The sequence below is a fragment of the Symphalangus syndactylus genome, chromosome 14, assembly GCF_028878055.3.
Source record: "Symphalangus syndactylus isolate Jambi chromosome 14, NHGRI_mSymSyn1-v2.1_pri, whole genome shotgun sequence".
In the NCBI taxonomy this organism is placed as follows: Eukaryota; Metazoa; Chordata; class Mammalia; order Primates; family Hylobatidae; genus Symphalangus; species Symphalangus syndactylus.
Window position 1 is genome coordinate 61507804 of NC_072436.2, and position 23415 is coordinate 61531218.

The following is a 23415-nucleotide window of genomic DNA, read 5'->3' on the forward strand; positions in this document are numbered from 1 at the left end:
TAAATTAAAAACTCAAAAATGAACTCATCAGATTAGACATGGCCATGGTGAGAGTTAATAAATATTTCAGAATGCATTACAGATAATTAAAAAAATGCAAAATGAGGACAGAATCATTAAGAGACATGGAAGATACAGTGAGAAAGTGTAGCATGTGTTTAGTGAGTGTTCTCATAGAAGAAGGTAACTGGGAAGGGACAATATGTGATGGTATTTTGGCTGAAAGTTCTCTAGACTTTTGTAAGACACTAATCCGCGTATTCAAAAATTCAATGCACGCTAAGCAAGCTACAATGGAGATAAACCTACACCTACGTATCTCCTAGAGAAACAGTAAACAATCAGGAAGGGAAAAATATTGCAATTAGCACTAGAAAAATCAAATTACTTTTAATCATATTGAAATCTGAAAGAATGAAAGGTAAAATAAACAATATTATTTCTTAAGAATAACAATGCCATTCTGAAATTCTCAGCCAAGAAACATATTCATCAACCTATGGCTAAATAACATATTTAGAGACAAAAAACAAAACGCCACCAGCAGAATTCCACTAAAGAAACTAAAAAGAAACTCTGAAAACATGTTCAGAAATGTTGAAGTTCTGAAATCAAAGAATGAACAAAGAGCAAAATATATTGTAAACATAGAGATAGATCTAAATAAAAAATTAGGTGTTGAAACAAAAAGATATTTAAAATTAGATAAACCCTACAATATGTATGTTGGGAAGCAAACTATTAGGGCTGAAGTATTCAAAGACTCCTTAATTTTCTGAAAAGAGCAGAAAGGTGAGTATGACTTTGCAACTTTTTTTTTTTTTTTTTTTTTGAGACGGAGTCTCACTCACTCTTTCGCTCAGGCTGGAGTGCAGTGGTGCGATCTCGGCTCACTGCAACCTCTGCCTCCCAGGTTCAAGCAATTCTCCTGCCTCAGCCTCCTGAGTAGCGGGGATTACAGCCGCGTGCCACCATACCCGGCTAATTTTTGTATTTTTAGTAGAGACGGGGTTTCACCATGTTGGTCAGGCTAGTCTCCAACTCCTGACCTCGTGATCCACACGCCTCGGCCTCCCGAAGTGTTGAGATTACAGGCGTGAGCCACTGCGTGCAACCGAGTTTGGAACTTTAATAAATTCACTGGACATTATGCATTTCTCTGTTGTATCTATGAAAACAATAAAAATAAAAGTCATAATTTAAAAACAAGACAGAAACTGATAGGAGAAAATGAGACATTATATATATATATATATACAACAAATTTATAAAACAAATTAATTATAAATGATCAAAGATTAACTTAAACCTAAGCAGACAATGTTTCTGTTAAAATACAAAGATTGGCAAAATTAAAAAAATCCATCTCTATCATAGTTACAAGAGAGGCAACTAATATATAAATTTACAGAAACTTTGAAGTTCAAACAATACAGATACTGTGTATACATGATATACATACAAACATACTACATGAATATAATTTCTCAAAAGGTTGCTATGTAGACAAAATAGAATGTAAGTTAGAAACATTTATTAAAATAAGCTAGTCTCATTTTTCAATTCCCACCTATGAGTGAGAACATGCGGTGTCTGGTTTTTTGTCCTTGCGATAGTTTACTGAGAATGATGTTTTCCAGTTTCATCCATGTCCTTACAAAGGACATGAACTCATCATTTTTTATGGCTGCATAGTATTCCATGGTGTATATGTGCCACATTTTCTTAATCCAGTCTATCATTGTTGGACAATGAGAACTCATGGACACAGGAAGGGGAACATCACACTCCGGGGACTGTTGTGGGGTGGGGGGAGGGGGGAGGGACAGCATTAGGAGATACACCTAATGCTAAATGAGGAGTTAATGGGTGCAGCAAAACAACATGGTACATGGATGCATATGTAACAAACCTGCACATTGTGCACATGTACCCTAAAACCTAAAGTATAATAATAATAAAAAAATAAGCTAGTCTAACCAGTGTGATAAACGTTTTAAGTTATTAAGATGTGATGACTTAAATGTACATTAGCCTGATACATATATAGATATATACACACACACACACACACTCTCTCACACACACACACACATATTTAGAGAGAGTCAAATTATATAAAGCAAAAATATCAGAAAGTAAGTGGAAATGGATAAGCCCCCAAATCATTATAGACATTTCAAACACACATCTTTCAGTAACAGATAAAAGAAAAAATTAAAAGAGTAAGTTTTAAAAGAAGCTAGTGGATTTTAAAAAGGGCAAATGTTATATAAGGAACATGAATATCATAGTTCATGTTATTTTCATGTTCATACAGAATACTTACAAAAATTAACATTTTCTAGACCATACCACAAATTCAAACAATTTTCACGGAAATAACGTGACACACAATACATTTCCTAAACAAACAGCAGTGAAGGTAGATATCAACACAAAAAAACAAAGCTAGAAACATAAGTCTAATAATATTGGTTGGAAGCTATTTTAATGAATACTGGACTATTTTACAGGTGAATAGTCAATACAAATGAACCAAACACTTTTGTAAGGCCACTAAGATGCGTGTGTAATGTGTAATGCCTCCTTTTAAAAGGAGTACATCTGTAACATCACCTGGGCTATTTGACAACTGCAAAGTGAATGTGAGAAGGGGAGAAACAGTGAGAGAGAGAGAGATAAAACCAGTAAAATAAACAGAAAGAATGGAGGAAATAGCTAGGCACCATGGTTCACGCCTGTAATCCCAGCACTTTGGGAGGCCGAGGCAGGCGGATCACCTGAGGTCAGGAGTTCGAGACCAGCCTGGTCCAACATGGTGAAACCTGCTCTCTACTAAATATACAAAAAATAGCCTGACATGGTGGCATGCACCTGTAATCCCAGCTACTCGGGAGGCTGACGTGGGAGAATTGCTTGAACGTGGGGGGTGGAGGTTGCAGTGAGTAGATATCACGCCACTGCACTCCAGCTTGGGCGACAGAGCAAGACTCCGTCTCAAAAAAAAAAAAAAAAAAAGGAGGAAATAGTACATGAAAAAGCAGAATTAAAGCAACTGAGTATATATTTAAAAATGCAAAAGCTCACTTTTTCAGAAAAATATTAAAATATTAAATCTAACAAATATCTAGGTAGACTGATGGAGAAAAATACAGAAAATGCACAAAAAACCAAGTACCTGGAATGCAAAGGATACAAAACGTCAGCAGTTGTAGATTTTAAATAAGCAATGACTTTGAGTTCAACCATGATGGGGTATATTGAAAAGAATCTCTCAGAAAAAAAGAAAAAGAAAACTGTTACAAAGCTATGTACAAAATGTTAAGCACTATTAAAGTCTTCCAATTCTACCAGTTATGGAGTTATTGGTCTTGGACTAACTCTCCTGAAAAGAAACAAAACAAAACAAAACAAAACCTAAAAACCTGGATAAAATAGCCTACCGTGGGCACTGGCAATGCAACCAAGCAGGTAGGACATGGGTGCTACATTCTCTTTGTCAGAACACGAAGAATTCATATACTCTTCTCACCCTCACTCTCACCTTTTAATCTTAGATCTACTATTAAATGTATTCTACATTACTATCAATGCTTTGGTCAAAATTTCTTTACTCACATTTTGCTTGATGCACTTGGATAGACTGTTCAAGAAAGTGTGAGTAGTGAATTCCTCAAACTCTTGCGTATTTAAAATTACATTTTTGAACTTTGGTGCTTGAAGTGTAGCTTGGGTAACGGGTGGGCTTTAAGCCAATTTTGGCATGCAGGGGGTTGAGTTTATTAGGCATCAGCACCTCTGAAAATCGTGGGGATGCAGGCTTAATTTCAACCCTATTCTAAATACTTCAAAGATATTATATAATTCTTTAATAAACTCCTGTGTCTACAAATCGTTCAGATTAACTCAATATCCATGATTAAACATCTATAAAATCAAGGCACTTATTTAGCGGAGACTTGCTGGCTATTCTATGAGAGGAGGTATTGTTACTGTAATCTCATCCTCTCATAAAAGTGTATCATATTACTCATAACCAGCCCTTCATATTCTATTCGTATTTTGGTATTTTAAAATAAGATATCTTTGAAACATTTGAATTCAAAGAGAGAATCTGAAGTTTTTAAAATGTCAATGAAATCCCGTTTCTTCATGCTTGAACAACTAAAAATTGATTAAAGTGCTTCTCTTCAAACTTTCTGGAACACTTTTTATCTAAATTCTAAAAACAATCACAACAGGTTTGAACCACTAATGTGAGAATATTCTAAATGTTAGGGTGGAAAAATTTTTTAAATAATTTCGTACTAATTTTTTTCATCATAGTGACAGTGTGCTAAATTTTTTTAAGTCAAATATTACTGTAGACATTTAAGTCAAGATTCTAAGAAGTTGTTCTAAAGTCCAAAATTTAGTTTCATATACAATATTACATATATTTGCATATAAAATATATGTGAGCCATGTTTCAAATAGTTGAGAGATTATTATATCAAAGATTCTTGATTATGTAAAATGCCAATTACTTATAGGCACACATGCTTTAAATAATTACAAATGCAGTTGTGGTTGATTCTACTCTTGCTACTGGCATTCACATGGACATAATATTATGGTCTGAAGAATATTTAGGCAAATTTATCCCTCATATGATCAGAAGAACAATGCAAGATAGTTTATATCTGAAAGGAAAAAAATCTTTATATGGTTCCGAAAGCCTAAATCATTAACAACTTGGATAATAATTAGCATAAAAATACACAAACATGCCCTCTTCCTAGCAGTAAGTACACAGTGACAACAGAATCAAAGCATGTGGCTATGTGCATGTTTCTATTTCAAGACGCAGAGCACTCTATTCTTCTTCTCTGCCCTTTCTAGATGGCACAATTCCTCATGAATCTAAGTGCAGTCATAGGGTGGATTAGGGTGACCTGCCGTTTGTATGCAACTCATCTCTATTTTGGAAGTAATTAAAGTAAAAATATATTTTTAAAAGATAATTTCAAATTTCAGTGCAAACTAGCATGGTTTCACCCCTTTTCTTTGTAACATTTTTTTCTAAGTTTGGAAAAGTAAGGTAGGCTTTCGTACGATTTTTAATAATAAGTTTTCAAAGTGAGACGCAAAATGGTGGCGCCAACACATTTCAAGTCTGCTACATTTTGAATACACTTATTGGAGAAAAGACCTTCTCATCATTTTTCTCCTACAGTAGAAAATCCACTATAACTTTGACTCCCCCAAAACTTAACTACTAATAGCCTACTATAAGCCTTACAAATAACACAAGCAGTCAATTAACACATATTTAATGTTATATGTCTTATATACTGTATTCTTAACAAATATGCCACAGAAAAGAAAATCATAAGGAAAATATATTTACTAGTTATTAAATGGAAGTAGATGATCAAACAGGTCTTCATCTTCATCCTTTTCATGGGCAGGGTGTGGAGAAGGATGTAGAATTGTTGGTTTTGCTAAGTGGACCTGCACAGTTCAAAACCCTGTGGTGCAAAGGCCAACTGTATAGCCATTGAATAGCAATTTATTTTTAGAAATTAACCTCACTAAAATACTCTTAGAAGGATGCCAAGGAAAAAAATGAATAAGTATTTTTGGTTCATCTATTTCATCATTTCATTTTATTTCCTCATTTCATTTCATTTCATCCTTTTATTTCATCATTTCATCATTTCATTGCATCATTTCATCATTTCATCTCATCATTTTATTTCATCATTTCATTTCATTCTTTCATCATTTCATCTCAACATTTCATCATTTCACTTCATCTCATCATTTTATCATTTCATCTCATGATTTCATTTCATCTTATCCTTTCGTTTCATCTTTTCATCTTGTCATTTCATCATTTCATTTCATCTTTTCATCTCATTTCATTTCATTAATTCATCATTTCATTTCATTTATTTCATCATTTCATCATTTCATATCATTTCATCATTTCATATTTTCATTTCACTTCATCATTTCATCATTTCACTTCATCATTTCATTTCATCATTTCATTTCATCATTTCATCCTTTCATTTCATCATTTCATCTCATCATTTCATCCTTTCATTATTTCATTTCATCTCATCATTTCATCATTTCATCTTTTCATCTCATCATTTCATCTTTTCATCTTGTCATTTCATCAATTCATCATTTCATCATATCATTTCATTTCACTATTTCACTTCGTCACTTCATTTCATCATTTCATTTCATCATTTCATATTATTTCATCATTTCATCTTTTCATTTCATTTCAGTTCATCATTTCATTTCATCATTTCATCATTCCATTTCATTTCACCATTTCATCATTCCATCATTTCATCATTCCATTTCATCATTTCATCATTTCATCTCATCATTTCATCCTTTCATTTCATTATTTCATTTTATCATTTCATCTCATCATTTCATCATTCCACTTCATTCATCATTTAATCTCATGATTTCATTTCATCTCATCATTTCATCTCATCATTTCATTTCATCTCATCATTTCATCTCATCATTTCATTTCATCTCATCAATTCATTTCATCTTTTCAACTCATCATTTCATTATTTCATTTCATCTTTCATCTCGTCATTCATTTCATCGTTTCATTTCATTTCATTTCATCATTTCACTTCATCATTTCATTCCATCATTTCATATCATTTCCTTATTTCATCATTTCATCATTTCTCTTCATTTCATCATTTCATTTCATTTCATCATTTCATTTCATTTCCTCAATTCATTTCACCATTTCACCATTTCATCATTCCATTTCATCATTCCATTTCATTTCATCATTTCATCTCATTTCATTTCATCATTTCACTTCATCTCATCATTTCATCTCATGATTTCATTTCATCTCATCATTTCATTTCATCTTTTCATCTCGTCATTTCATTTAATCATTTCACTTCATCTTTTCATCTCATCATTTCATCATTTTATCAATTCATCATTTCATCATTTCATTATTTCATCATTTCATTTCATTTCATCATTTCATATCATTTCTTCACTTCATCTTTTCATTTCATTTCATCATTTCATCATTTCACTTCATCATTTCATTTCTTTCCTCATTTCATTTCACCATTTCATCATTTCATTTCATCATTCCATTGCATAATTTCATCATTTCATAATTTCATTTCATCTCATCATTTCATCATTTCACCATTTCATTTCGTCTCATCATTTCATCATTTTATCATTTCATTTCTTCATTTCATCATTTCGTTTCATTATTTCATCATTTCATTTCATTTCAGTGACACATGTATTTAAGTGCTAATGTGATGCCCAGGATACACCCTATTTCCCTTTGTAAAATACCTCCTTCAACAAAAGGCAACCTCTCACGGCTAGCTAAGTCTACAGGGATACCAGACTCTCTTCAACCACCCAATTTGATTTAGAACCTCAAACAGCACCTCAGTTTCATAAAAACCTAAAAGATAAACACAACACTTGGTTGTAAGTGAGCCAACAGTTTCTTGTCTCTTTCTCTACTCAAGGCTTAAGGCCGTGTCTCCCCAGCTACGTTCAGTGGAAGAAAAGATCCCCTGGACAAATAAGTTTGAGAACTGCTGTTGCAGGACTTCTCAGAACCTTTAAAACACAAATCCTCATCCGCAGGGATCTTCAGGAGGGAGATGGCTGATGCAGCACAACTTTCTTTCACAGGAGCATCTTGCAGAATACAGTATGAGATACAGAAAGGCTGCCTTGAGTCTTTTTAAGGGCCCGGGCCTTGGTGGGGGTGGGGTAGGAGCTCTCCAGATAGCATCTAATGAGTAGGAACATTCAGGTTGCTTTTTTTTTCCTTATTGGCAAAACTGTGTGTGCACCATGAATGAAGCTGGTCTCCCTTATCCATATCAAAACTAAACCCAAATTAATTGGCTAAATTGGGACTCAACACCTCCAGGAGCCACGCGGAAGGAAGCCCCACCACACTTTAAAGTAGCTTACCTCATCATATTTGAGGAAAGCAAAATGCTTATGACCAGTATGCTGCTAATACAAGTCTACGGACAATGCTGTATGAAAAATTATTTTTCCCAATCATAGCTGGCACAGTCCACATTTTGCATTACACTTTCCCCCTTTTTCTAAATTTTAAACACAAGTCTTTTTCTCTTCTTTTTTTAAATTTTAATTTAATTATACAAGACGGAGTCTCAGTATGTTGCCCAGGCTGGTCTTGAACTCCTGAACTCAAGCGATATGTCCGTCTCCGCCTCCCAAAGTGCTCGAATTACAGGTCTGAGACACTGTGCCCGGCCTTAAACACAAATCTTAATTCATTCTTACAAGTATCCTGAGGTTAGAAAAATGGAAGGGGAAGAAAAATGGCAAGCAGGTAGGCTGACTTCGGCTTCATTATTTGGAAGGATAGTTTGCTCGGTTAAAACACACTACTGCCCACAAAGGCCAAGACAACAGAAAAATACGGACTTATGTAAATAGATTTTATATGTGACGGCAGTTTGAATGGAGACTTTTTCAATGCAAATGACAAACAGCTGTGCTTGGGAATAAATGACAACGAACTTTTTTATCTCAACAGCTGTCCTGAGAGCACATCTCTACACCTCTACCTGCATTCTGGAATCAGGGAGAAAGCCAAAACGGACGACAAGACACTAGATCAGCCGTGTCCAACCCTTTGACTACAAGGACTTTTCCGCCTATCTGTGGTGGTGGGTATCATGAAAATTATGCACAAACTTTTTTTTTTTTTTTTTTTTTTAGCTCATCAGCTATCATTAGCATTAGTGTATTTTATGTGTGGCCCAGCAGCATTCTTCTTCCAATGTGGCTCTGAGAAGCCAAAACACTGGACACCTGTGCACTACATCAAAAGGCTACTCCTTCTGGAGGCAATTGTAAAGAATTTCTGACATTATCTTGACATGAAAACCAATGGATAGTGGGACAGAATGCAAAATCTTCAACAATTTTTGTTGGCTTTTTTTTTTTTTTTTTTTTGAGTCAAGGTCTTGCTCTGTGGCCCAGGTTTGAGTACACTGGTGAGATCACAGCTCAGTGCAAGCTCAAGTGCTCCTCCCGCCTCAGCCACAGTAGTAGCTGGGACTACAGATGCGCACAACCACCCCTGGCTAATATTTTATTTTTTGTAGAGACGGGGTCTCACTATATTGTCCAGGTTGGTCTCAAACTCCTTGACTCAAGGGATCCACGACAGGATAACAGGTGTGAGCCACCACACCTGGCCATGTGCATGAACTTTTAAGACAAACACAAGGCCCCACAAAAGTTAAGGTTTTCCCACCTAATTTCCAGGAGATCTTTTGGTGCAAGGATAAGAAGCCCTTAAAAGTACACAGACAACTCCAAAGATTCAAGACAGTTCATTGGGGCTGGGCCAGCCCACTGGGCAGACTGACCTTCAAGAAATGCCCACCTGTGACATACACCAGATGGCTCTCCAAGAATCTCTCCAGTCCTCAGGGTCCCTAAGGCACTGGACAGGGCTAGGAAAGCAAACCCATTTGCTTCTTCCTGCAGGAAACCCCTTGAGGTCAAGACCGCACAATCAGAGGAGGATGGAGTGGCTCACCTTAGGTCAACAGGCCAGACTCAAGGTAGTATAATGTCTTAACCAAGGGTGTGGGCCTCCAGGTATGTCTCCCAACTCAGTGCTCCTTTCATAACCACTCTTTGTTAATTCTCCTTAACAGCGGTTCCTGGCAAGTCAGTTCTCCCTCAGGCCTTCAGTTTCCTCACCTACAAGATGAGAGGGCTGGACCAGATGGAAATTCGGGGTGGGGGGAAGGGGATGTCCGCGCGCAGCCCACTCCGCCCACGAGCCCCTCGAGCCTCCATCCCAGTTCCCAACACGCACCCGCCCCACAAATCCTGCCCAAGGTGAGGGCTAGTCCCGGGTCCTCCGGCTGCCGCACCAGCGAGTGCAGGAGGGAGGGGAAGCCTCCAAGGGGGCGACGCGAGCTCAAGGATGCAACTCGGCCAGGAGTGAACTGGGGCCTGGAGGGAGGTGTCCGGGCCGCTCCTCGAGCCTTGCCCGGGTCCCCGACCCCCTTACCTCCAGGGTCCGTATATCCTGCTGGGTGAGGTCCTTGGACACAGCGCACTTGGTGCGCAGCCCGCGCAGGCTGCCGATGAACTTCGGGAGCTACCCGCATTGCTGCAAGCGCCCGGCTGGCCGCGGCATCACCCCCGCCACATCACCCCCGCCACCGCCCTCCTCCTCCTCTCCCATCGAGGCGGGGAACCCGGGGCGCGGGCGCCTGGGAAAGGAACCCCCGAGCCGGGAGAGCTGGACCAGGAGCGAAAAGCCGCGGCGGCGAAAAGCCGCGGCGGCTCCCATAGCCTTTAAGCGGCAGCAGGGGCCGCGTCACGCAGCCGGGCATGCTGGGACTTGTAGTCCACGCCGCGCACCTGCCGCCCTGCCCCGCCCTTGGGGCCCCGGACCGCGCTGGCACAGCTCACCGAACCCTCCTCTCCCCTCCCCTCCCGGCGGCCGCCGCGATGCAGGCGGTGAGGGCGGCCCCGACTGGGAGACCCAGATGGGGCTGCTCGCCCCAACTCCTCCCTCGGGTTCCGACAGTCGGGGGAGCAGAGTCTCCCTGTCAGCCTCCGCCCCCCAAGGGGCCTAGGAGCTTCCCTTGACCCTCGGATGGGGCGGCGACCCCTGGACGCCTGGCGGATGTGCGTCGGCAGTTCCTTAGCTGCAGCCCAGCCCTGGAAGATGGGGACCAGGGAGGTTCCAGGATTTGTCTGTGGGTTTAGGGGCTGCCATCTAGTGGGAAGGGGCTTACAGCACTTCTCCTGTAGAGCTGGCTCACAAAGCGCTCTGCTCTGGACTGCCTGCGCCAAAACGATTGCTCAGGCCTGGAGAAAGACGAAGAGCTTTCTTCTGAACCGCATTTACCTACCAAAATAAGTGTCCCATTCCTCCGCCATTCCCAACCCACCAAGCCAGCCCAGACACGGGGGACAGCACCCTGAATTGTCGGTAGCTTCAGAGCAAGTGGCCAGGACTCAAATTCTCACTCCACCACTGTGTAGGGTGAGACTTCGGGCACGTTCGATATCCTGTGAATGCCCGAGTTTCCTAACAGCGCCGCTCTAGGCAGGCCGCAGCGGCCGAGGCGGGGAGCCCGGAGCTCAGGCGCCTAGGCAAGGAACCCCTGAGCGGGGAGAGCTGGACCAGGAGCGCCCCTCGGCGCTGCCCGAGCCGGGACGCTGGTAGAGCTGGCAGCCGAGTCAGCCGCTCCTGCCCTCCAAAAAGCCGCGGCGGCAACCACTCCTTTGAAAAATTAGCAAAAACATCTGACCAGACACCTCACCAAATAAGATATACAGAGGGAAAATACGTATATAAAAATGTTCAACAGCCTATGTCATTAGGAAATTGCAAATTACAGCAGCAATAAGTTACCACGACACTTTTATTAAAATGCCTGGGGAGGATGTACAAAAAGAGGAACTCTCATTCATTGCTGGTGGGAATGCAAAATGGTACCCCCAGTTTGGAGGACAATGTGGTAGTTTCTTATAAGAATAAACGTACTCTTACCATACTATCCTGCAGTCATGCTCCGAGGCATTTGCTAAAATGACTTAAAAACATGTCCGCAAAACAACCTGCACATGAATATTTACAACATCTTTCTTTATAATACAGAATTTGGAAATAACCAAATAAGTGAGTAAACAAACCGTAGCGCATCCATACAATAGAGTATTATTTAGCAATAAAAACGAACGATCAGGCCGGCACAGTGCCTCATGCCTGTAATTCCACCACTTTGGGAGGCCGAGGCAGGCAGATCACCTGAGGTCAGGAGTTTGAGATCAGGCTGGCCAACATGGCGAAACCCTGTCTCTACTAAAAACACAAAAATTAGCTCTGTCGTGGTGGGCCCTTGTAACGCCAGCTACTTGGGAGGCTGAGGCAGGAGAATTTCTTGAACCTGGAAGGTGGTGGTTGCAATGAGTGGACATCATGCCACTGCACTGCAGCCTGGGTGACAGAGCAAGACTGTCAAAAAAAAAGAATTATCAAACCATAAGAGCACTGTATGATTTCAACTACATGACATTCTTGAGGAAGCAAAGCTCTGGAGACAGTATAATGATCAAGGTTAAGGGGGAGGGTGGGTGAGTAGGTAGAATATGGGAGATTTTCAGGGCAGTAAAACTATTCTGTATGATACTGTAATGGTGGACACATGATATCATATATGCCTTTGTCAAAATCTGTAGAGTGTACAACACAATGAACTCTAATGTAGATTATGGGCTTTAATTAATTATAATTCAGTGAGTCATGTATTGTAATAAATGTACTATACTAGTGAGAGATGTTAGTATTAGCAGAAACAGGAAGCCGTGTGGGGGTATATGGAAATTTTTATTACTTTCTGGTCAATTTTCCTTTAAATCTAAAGTGTTTTTTCTTTTTTTTTTTTTTGTTTTGTTTTTCTTTTTTGGTACGAAGTCTTGCTCCGTTGCCAGGCTGGAGCACAGTGGCGAGATCTTGGCTCACTGCGACCTCTGCCTCCCAGGTTCAAGCAATTCCCCTGCCTCAGCCTCCCGAGTAGCTGGGATTACAGGAGCATGCCACCATGACCAGCTAATTTTTTGTATTTTAGTAGAGAAGGGGTTTCACCACGTGGGCCAGGATGGTCTCATCTCCTTTCCCAAAAAATGCAGGAAGCATTTTTGGGAAATGTTTATGTTAGAGTTTGCCCTTCTTGACAAGGTGAGACATAAATGTCTCCTTTATAGACATGAATTAAGATGGGAAGATATTTGGGGGAAACATTTACTCGAACGCTAAATAATAAAGGTATACAAAGGGCAAATTATGCTAGATTTCTTTCCCACTTGTTTTCTATGTCTCATGCAATTCACCTTCATTCCCTTCAGTTTCTGTTTAATGTAGAAAGTGGCATTTTCATTATTTTAAGCTTCTAGCACAATGAAAGAATTTCTCTTTTTCATGAACTAGATCATAAATGAAAGGTAGGAAGAGTGTCCTATATCATATTTATTGTTCAACAAAACACTGCTCCACGGCTTAAATTCAGTTTAAAAAGGAGAATTTATTGAACATCTAACACATACATAAAAGGCAGTAAAGACAAATGAAAAGGGGGCAGGATATTGAAGTATACAGACTTTAATGCTGACTTCTGTATCTTAGTAAGTTACTCCACCTTACAGAGGCTCAACTTCCCCTGATTTAGGAAGACGAAGCTAATGGGTATTGCATAGATGTAAGTATAAAAATGTTATGTTTAAGATAACCTCACAAGCTTGGTGTAAGGCAGAAAATAAATAGATGTAACATTAATAAGTAGTTGATTACATTTGTATGCTACCTACAGACTAGAGGAAGCAAGAAACACAGCCACTATGCTTGATTAGCATTATATTCTAATTTGGAATATAAATAGAAAAGAGAAAAATAGAAATCTATGCATAAACACATGCATTAAAATGAATTTTAGGTTGACTCTTTCATGAAAAAGTTCCTAAGGTGTTTTATTTTTTTATTGTAGTAAAATACACATAACATAAAATTTACTCTGTTAACCATTTTAAGTGCACAGTTCAGTGGTACTAAATATAGTCATAGCATTGTGCACCATCCCTACCATCCATCTCCATAACTCGTTTCATCTTGTAAAACTGAAACTCTATACCCATTAAACAATACTTCCCCATTTCTTCCTCCCCCCAGCTTCTGGCAACCATCAATGTACTATCTCTAGGATTCTCTCCGCTTCAAATCCCTTACACAAATGGAATTATAATGTATTTGTCCTTCACTGACTAACTTATTTGACTTGGCATAATATCCTCAAGTTTCATCCAAGTTGCAACATGTGTCAGAATATTTCCCTCATGTTTAAGGCTGAATAATATTCCATTGTATGTATATATCATATTTTGCTTATCCAGTCATCTGTTGTTGGACACTTCAATTGCTTCTACGTTTTAGCTATTGCCAATAATGCTGCTGCAAACATGGATGTGCAAATATTTTTTCAAGACCCTGCTTTCAATTGTTTTGCTATCCTGAGATGTGGCACTGCTGGATCATAGGGCAATACCATTTTGATTTTTTGAGGAACTACCATACTCTTTTCCACAGCAAACGTAGCGTTTGGCCTTCCCTCCGATACTGCAAAAGGAATCGCCACATCCTTGCCTGTGGATTTTATTCACAAGTCCTATGGCTCTCTCTACATCCCGGCCACCATGTTTTATTTCTTGTTTATATATATGACATCAAAGGTGCAGGAAGTAATGAACTAAATTGGAAGGATAAACATGTAGAAAAATAAAGGTAAATACTGACTACATAAAACCAGAAGAATAATAATTTTGGATGATCTATTATATACCTATTTATCTAACATCTATCTGTTCCTCCATCTGTAATTAAAATATATTACAGTTAGAGAACAGAGAAAAAAGTAGGAATACATGAATTTAAAGTTTTAATTATTCTTAGATTGTCTCACAGCATCATTATATGAAAGAAAATTTATAGGTCAATATCTCAACTATAAATGTAACATTCTTAAAGTATTCAAATACATTGAATTACAGCATGAATAATATATTACAATCCATTCAAGTTTATTTTATTCCAGGAACGCAAAAATACAAATTTCATTTGCAATTTACGAAAAACAGAAATCGATACATATGATTGATGTATATACACATTTGATGTATTTTTAAATATACATTTTTTAAAAATAGAAATTTTTCTAGGTCAAATACTTATAAAATATTACTGAAAATAGTGTTATTAGCTAATACCTTCCAAATAACTGTGGTATTACATAAGAAACAAAAATTAAAATTTCAGATAAACTTAGAAACTAAAAAGTTTAAAAATATTATTCTGTTCTCCATATGTTTACATTTAATCATATTATTTCTTGTTTTCATTCTTCAGTGTTACTCTATTAAAATATAACATACAATTCTAATTTTTGATTTCTGTTCTTATTACTCAAAATTGTATACATTTTCTCATGCTCTTAATTTAGTTATGCTACTTTTCTGTACTCTTGGAATTTTCACATTTGTGTTCACTCTCTTTTGAGTTCCCATATTATCAAATAAGCTTTTTTCCCTCTTTCTGATTTGAAGGTTCATCTTCTCATAATTATTTTGTCCACTCAGTTTCTTTTACTTCTCAGTTAAGTGCCTCTCATCTGGCTTTTCATTTATAAGGTTGCTTTTCATCTTAAGCCAGTCTTTTATTTATATTTTGATTCTGCTTTGTGGAGGACATGCTTCCCTGAATTTTATGGAAGAGGCCAAAAGGTTTGTTCAAGTTTTTACGTGATACATTGGATTAAATTGTCTAATGCACACACTCGTAATTTAAGTCTAGGGGCGACTGTCTACTCTTGATTTTGTATAGTGTTATTTTTCTTAACATCCAAGTCCATCTTCATCTATTTGTATACGATCAATAAAATTCTATTTGTTTAGAACCTTGCTTTGGTGGAGTTCCTTCTTTCTAAGTAGTAGAGGTAGCAGTTGAGACAGGAGCTGGGTTCTGGGTCAGTTTAGAGGGCTGGGTGACATTCCTCCTTTTGGTCTCTATGACAGAACGAATGCAGTTCTTGCTGTCTCACTCCTCTGCTTAACACATTGAGCCATTGCAGCAGATGAGAAGGCATAATCTTGATCTGCCATTCAGGTGGAACACATGTTCTCTCCAACCACACCCATAGGCTGTACTCACACTCGGCCAGAAGGTATCCTGTCAATGATATGGAGATGTATGTCTATCCAGATAGGTATCTACATTGGTCTATGCTCTCTGGTTTCCCGTAAATTCTCTCCTTAAAGCGAATATCAAAAGAGAGCTTGGTGATGGCAGTAATATAAAATCTTCAAAATGCAGCACCCACACCCAGAGGAATTTGTAGATTCTGGGGTTCTAATTCAGATACCAACTTATATAAAAGGGAACTTGGTCATTGAGGGTTGCTAGGCTCTTTGTTGAGCATATTTGCTCTTTTCATGACTTCGAAATTATTTTAAAAATCTAACCTTTTTCTCAGTGTGCTGCAAGATGATTTGGTTTTAATGTGTAAGCACTAATTCTCCCCTAAGATTTGTACAACATATTTGCTCCGACAAGCCATAGCAACTCACTTCACAGCAATTTATAGCATTTCCACGATAAGTTGAATTATGTTTAACTAGACCCTCTTTGCCTTAATAAAAATATGAAGAAGCCATATACTTGCTCTAATTAGGTTCAAAAGTTGGCAGTCTCTCTCCTAGAAAGAATAATCAAACTTTTCAGCGGCCTAATATGCATCTATAGACACACACACACACACGCACACACACGCGCGCACAAGCACTATTCATAATATTTAAAGCACATTCTGTTCTATGACTTCATTTGTCTAGCACAAAATAAAATGATCTCAGTATATGTCAAGTACCAGTTTTTTTGTATGGCCAATGATAGATATTTTAGTTTTTAAAGATGAGAGTGTTCTGTCATTTTTCCATAAGAGCTTGTTGCTTGATTCTGAAGTACTAGTTACTACAACCATTATTTTGAGCTTCATGTAAATCAAGAACACATGGACTCCACTTGCAAAACATTGAAAATGTAGTTAGGGATTGGGGGCATAAAGCAACATTTTAAAACCTGTGAAGACAATGAGTAAGCAACAAAGTGTCCAATTTTTTAGGGGAAAGATGCATACATTAGGAAAAGGCAGGATTAGTTAACAGAGAATTTGAATGATAACTGGCCAATTGGTGTCATCTACAATCGCAAGTAATACAAAGGAAGTTTGCTTTTCTAAGGAGAAAAGGAGTTATTTAGAATGGGTCAACGTACTGGGGAAGCAATGTAGTTAGAGACAATGCCCAAAACCATGTGAGCAAATGCTCTGTAGAGCGCACCCCTGCAATGCTGCCATTGTGAGGCCAAGTCTCTCCTTGTCTTGGTACTGAGCCCTCCATTCTGCCTCCATCATTGCCGCTGTAGCTGCCACAGAATGATCCCTCAACCACCACTGCCCAGGAACAAAGAAAGAATTCTGTCCTTCCATGCTCTCAGATCAATTTCCAACATCAGGTGAGCCTTTGATGGACACTATTCAGTACCTATATCCATGAAATAGATGCAGTAAAAACATAGAAATTGCCTGTGTGTTTCCCAATAAGACACATATGGAAGCCTGTTTTCCCACAACACAAAGGGGTTTGCACAATGGGTGTTCAAAGCAACGATATTCCGTGTAAACCATACTTTGCCCATATGAAGAAAAGCAATAAGGATTATTTAGTAAATACACATGGAAACTCATCCAGGGTTGGCTGATGAGAAGCTGGTTAGCAAGGGGGTCTGCCTTCAGTTAGGACAAGGTCTATGCTTCCCACAGGTCCTCTCCACAGCAGGAGGGCTGCAAACTTCCCTTTCCTCCCCTGCACCTACCCTCAAATGGCCCAGAGGTCTTCAGGTGCTAAAATTTCTCAATTAATGCTGCACAAAATAACAGACAGCCTTGACTGTCACAGTGTGTTCTCATGAAGCTAGTCTCTGCTCACTACATAAAACAGGAGAGTAAGAACAAGGGTGCTTAACGCTACCCTAGCTCAAACATGTTTCTCTCTGTAGGATGCCAAGAACCTGGGAACAGGTGCATCTGCTGCTTTCCCTTCCTGGATTCTAGCCCAGACAAAAGATGCAAGGAGCATTTCTTCAGAGGCCTTGAGCTTCATTACACAATGACCCAGGCTCTACATGCACCCTCTTTATATATTTCTACCTTGAAAAAATATTTTTATATAATATTAATAATATATATTTTTATATAATAAGCGCATATGTTTGTCTATTTTATATATAGATATAGATATACATAGATATAGATATCTAGTCAGCCTTTTTTAAGGCTGGGCTGATTGTGGTGCCTCAAAACTATAGTCCCAGCACTTTGGGAGGCCAAGGTTGCCAGATATCTTGGGTCCAGGAGTTGGAGATCAGCCAGGGCAACATGGTGAAACCCCATCTCTACAAAAATTAGCTAGTATGGTGTCATGCACCTGCAGTCCCTGATACTCAGGAGGCTGAGATGGGAGAATCACTTGAGCACAGTATGTGAAGGCTTCAGTGAGCTCTGATCACATGACTGCACTCCATCTTGGGTGACAAAGTGAGATCCTCTCTCAAATAAAAATAAAAATAAAAAGGCTACCACCATACTCACAGTTAAGTGTGTCAGGTATATTGGCAGCTATCTTTCCTATATTCTATTTGGTAAAAAAAAATTGCAAACAACAGTTCTGATTCTAGATTTTTGTATTAATCAGACATTTGAAGTTTATAGCAGAAGAGCTATAATCATGTTTGGTATGTGTACTGTATAGACCAGGTAGTGCAAACAGATATCAATGCTTTTTAAAAGTATATAAGGTTATTAGAAATATTTTAAACTACCTATAGGTATATATGTATGTAATTGAACTATCAAATGCGAGTAAGATTATTTCCTTAGCGTGTGAAATCCACTCAATTTGATAAAATATTTTCTAATATCTATTACAATAATATTTCTTAATTAGCTAACATAAGAGGAGTTTCAAGACATTTATTTATATGTAGTTACTAGATTCAAACTCGATTCCACCATTTTCAGAAATCATACTCTAAGACAAGTCCTTTTTTTATCTAACTATGTTTCTGCCTATATTAAAAGACAGATATGTCGATTTTGCTAATCATGCTGTTCCAAACCTCTACATCCTGATTATTTTCCTATTCGTTCTACCAGCCATTCAGAGACTTACTTATATTCAAATTTCTCTCTAGGTTTAACATTTGTACATGTCTTCTTGTGGTTTTGTCTATTTTTGCTGTATACAATTTAAGACATTTTATTGACATATATCATACATCCAGAAAAGTACAATGATTAAATATGGACAGCTTGATTAATGAAACACATTTATTTGCTTATAACCATGTATGAAAATAGAACATTATTAAAAATAGTGATACTTCTCCTGCCCCTTTCCATACACTAACCCTTATCCTCAGTAGTAACAGATTTTTTTTTATCATAGAGTAATTTGGTCTATTTTCAAATTTTTATTAAATAAATCAGAGTATATACTCTAAGTCTATAATTAGCTGTGGCCTCACTCACCACTTGGATTCTGCTCTGTTTCTACATCACAGAGATGTTCGTCTTGCTTTTAATACCAAATACTGGCCGGGAGCGGTGGCTCATGCCTGTAATCCCAGCACTTTGGGAGGCCAAGGTGGGCAAATCACCTGAGGTCAAGAATTCACGACCAGCCTAGCCAACATGGTGAAAACTCTTCTCTACTTAAAATACAAAAATATATATATATATATTAGCTGGGCATGGTGGCAAGTGCCTGTAGTCCCAGCTACTCAGGGAGGCTGAGGCAGGAGAATCACTTGAACCCAGGTGGTGGAGGTTGCAGTGAGCCAAGAAAACAAATACATCTTTCTAATTCTCTCTTTCACTCTCTTTCTCTCTCTCTCTCTCTCTCTCTATGTATATTTTTTATGTGTATATATATATATATATTTTTTTATTTCCATAAGGTTTTTGGGGAACAGGTGGTATTTGGTTACATGAGTAAGTTCTTTAGTGGTGATGTGTGAAAATTTGGTGCACCCATCACCCGAGCAGTATATACTGAACCCAGTGTATAGTATTTTATTCCTTGCCCCCTTCCCACCCTTTCTCCCTGAGTCCCCAACGTCCATTGTGTCATTCTTCTTCCTTTGTATTCTCATAGCTTAGCTCCCACTTACGTGTGAGAACATATGATGTTTAGTTTTCCATTCCCGAGTTACTTCACTTAGAATAATAGTCTCCAACTCTATTTAGGTTGCTTTGAATGCCATTAATTCATTCCTTTTTGTGGCTGAGTAGTATTCTATAGACCACAGTTTCTTTATCAGGAATGTGGAGGATGTTTCTGAGGGATGGGCCTTTATGCAGCCAAACGTTTTTGCATAGGCTTTTTAGGGGAATGAGTATATTTTGGTTTCAAGAATAAGAATGAGGGCTGGGTGTGGTGGCTCATGCCTGTAATCCCAGTACTTTGGGAGCCTGAGGTGGGCAGATCACGAGGTCAGGAGATCGAGACCAGCCTGGCCAACATGGTGAAACCCCATCTCTATGAAAAATACAAAAATTAGCTGGGCGTGGTGGTGCGCACCTGTAGTCCCAGTTACTTGGGAGGCTGAGGCAGGAGAATCACTTGAACCAGGAGACGGAGGTTGCAGTAAGCCGAGATTGCGCCACCGTAATCCAGCCTGGCAACAGGGCAAGACTCCATCAAAAAAAAAAAGAAAAAAGAATAGGAATGAAAGAAATAGTAGTAAAAGATGATGCCAAAAAAATGCTGTAGTACAGGTGAGAAAATGTACCACCTTCTAAGAAATTCCATTTTTGTTGGGGTTAAAGTATCATGTGTTGCCACAGCAACTGCCAAGAAAAATCCATCTCAAGAAAGGTGCTCTGCTGCAGAGCTCATGTACTTTGATTCTGAAGTATACAGTGAAAATGTAAAAATAACTGCAATTTTCTTAACAATCTTAAAAATATTCATTTCTCCCCTTTCTTCAATATCATTTCCTCTTCAGGTTCTTCATTCTAACTGGCGTCCTCTTAAACTAAGCATGCAGCACAATAGGAGTCCTCCATTCCCTGTTCATAGGAACCATTCCACAGCAAGGGAGTGAAGCCTGCTGCTTAATAGGCCTGGGACTCCAAGGCAAGGGGGGTGGCTGGTGCAGGAAGTAGTTGCCGACCTCTGTTGTTTGAAGGGTGGCATGAACTAGTTTCTGGAAAGGGTTGTATTTTCAGGACCATTTTCTGATCCTGTGGAGAAAAAGGTGGCTTTAGCATGAATGAATGGTTCAAACCTAGTACTTTAATTAGGTTTAGATGCTCTAAATCCAGCTTCAGGTAGTTCAAAAGATTCTCTGACACCAAAAAGAAAACAAAGGTCTGGTAAGTCTACCTCTAAGGATCCACACACAGAGAAAAGATAGAAAATGGATAACATAGTCAAAGACCAGAAAATTACTAATAAACTGTCTGAATTTGTTCATGAATCAAAGACAAATTCCGAATAAGATTGAGGTTGGGGCCGTACCATGGCGGTGAAGACTCAGAAGAGGAGCTCGGACAGTGATCCATCCTAAAGCATGAATTATGGCGGAAGCCAGGCCAATAGTGATTGGCAAAGGGAACCTGATAGAAGAACAGGCCCTTATCATAAATGCTTCCTCGGATAGTATCACTCCTGACACTGGAGATCCAGAACCAAAACCTATGATCATTGGCACCAATAATGTGTTTGAAGTTGGCTGTCATTCCCAAGCCATGAAGATGGGAGATAATAATGTCATTGAATTAAACGCGTATGTAGGCAGAAATGTAATATTGACAAGTGGCTGTCTCACTGGCGCTTGTTGCAACCTAAACACTTTTGAAGTCATCCCTGAGAATACGGTGATCTATGGTGCAGACTGCCTTCGTTGGGTGCAGGCTGAGCGACCGCAGCCTCAGACACTACAGCTGGATTTCTTGATGAAAATCTTGCCAAATTACCACCACCTAAAGAAGACTATGAAAGGAAGCTCAACTCCAGTAAAGAACTAAGAACAGTACACGACATGAAGATAACATTTTGTCTTTGACTGTTGTCTTTTGAATGGGCCACAGTGTTTATGTACCCTTAGCAGCTCACAGAATAATACATGTTGACTTTATTTTGTAAAATTGGGTTGAGAAGAAAGTAATGGATTTTCATTGTTTATAATTCATATAAAATATATTCTTTTCCTATATCCTTGCTTCTTTTCTGATAATTTACAGATTTAGCTTTTCTTTTGTTATATAAACTGCTAGCCATAAATTTTAGTTATGTAAAAGACCACCCATGACAAGAAAGGACATATTGTTATGTATTTATATTCTAGCATAGGCTAAATTGAATAAAAATACTGATAACAGGAAAAAAAAGATTGAGGTTGCAATGTAAAATAAACACATGTGAATATTAAAATTTTGGACAGTATTTTGCATATAAGCAGTACCCTTTACTTCCTGATGGAGATGGAAAAGCTGAAACCATATTACAGAACTCCTATTAATAAATGTGGCCTTGGGAGGTACTCATTTAGAATTTCACAAGACACATGTAGCAGAGATTTTATTCAGCAGCATTCATTCCAGCATTTACTCCAGCATTATACCAGCTTTCTGGTAACTGGAATCTACCCGTCTCCCATTCTCTGTCCTACTCAACGGTCAGGGGTAGAGTATGTGACAGGACCCTAAGGCAATCATCACGTCGCATTATCTGGAGCCATAACTATTGAGGGCCTGGGAACGCAATCCAAGTCCATGTAACCAGAGTCACTGACAGTCAAAGGATGCAGACTCTGTCATCCACTGGACTTTCCCCATGGATGTCATTCTGGAATTGTGACAACCATCTTGCTCTCATGGAGTAAGAAGTGAACTGAGGGTTTTGGCAATCCAGGGGAAGAATTGAGAAGTGGAGAAAAATAAACTAAGCCCTTTATCAATCTGTATCTAAAGTTAGCCCTGTCTTCGGATTTTTCAGTTTGGGTTAGATTTTCTTTCACTTGCAACCCAAATGGTCTGAATTGAGACAACATAGAATATGCAAAATATTCACTTACACTTAGGTGTGTCGCATCTGTTAGACCAGGGGTCAACAAACTTCAGCCTGCAGACCAAATTTGGGACACTGCTTGTTTTTGTAAATAAAGTTTTACTGGAACACAGCCGGCTAATTTGTTTACTTATTGTCTGTGATTGCTTTCTCATGACAATGGCAGTATTGAGTAGTCTTGATAGAGACCTTATAGCTCACAAAGCCCTGAAACATTTGTTATCTGGCCCTTTATAGAAAGTTGGCTGACCCCTGTGACTAGACCAAGCTCCACTAGGTAGGGACTGTGTTCATTTTGCTGACTGCTACGGCCTCAGCATTTAGCATGGTGGCTGGCATATGGTAGCAACTCAATACAATAAATATTTACTGATGAATGAATGAATCACACAGAGCTTACAACCTTTGGTGTTAAGTCAGTCTTTGTCTCAAAATGACAAGGTCTTCAGAATGTCTAGGGTAAACTCATCACGCATGCTTTCCCTAAAGACAAAGAGAAGATTCTGTCATCTCAGTATTGCAGTTCTTAATCAGCACAGTGGCTATTAATAAGTAGGCTGGCTTCAAAGCTGAGAAAGTCGGAGGCAAACACCAGGGCCTACGGGGCTGCTGAGATCAAAGAGGATCTTAGAGATTCAC

General features: G+C 38.7%; 1 long non-coding RNA gene and 1 pseudogene across 1 annotated transcript; one reads left to right on the forward strand and one right to left on the reverse strand.

Moving 5' to 3' along the window:
• Window positions 1-371: 371 nt before the first annotated feature.
• On the reverse strand, window positions 372-4141 carry LOC129461586 (uncharacterized). The gene is made up of 2 exons (XR_008650603.2): window positions 3182-4141; window positions 372-1168 (listed from the first exon to the last, which is right to left on the reverse strand). It is a non-coding gene; the product is annotated as an uncharacterized lncRNA (long non-coding RNA).
• An 11684-nt stretch (window positions 4142-15825) lies between these two features.
• Window positions 15826-21787, forward strand: LOC129462989 (dynactin subunit 6-like; annotated as a pseudogene).
• Window positions 21788-23415: the final 1628 nt, after the last annotated feature.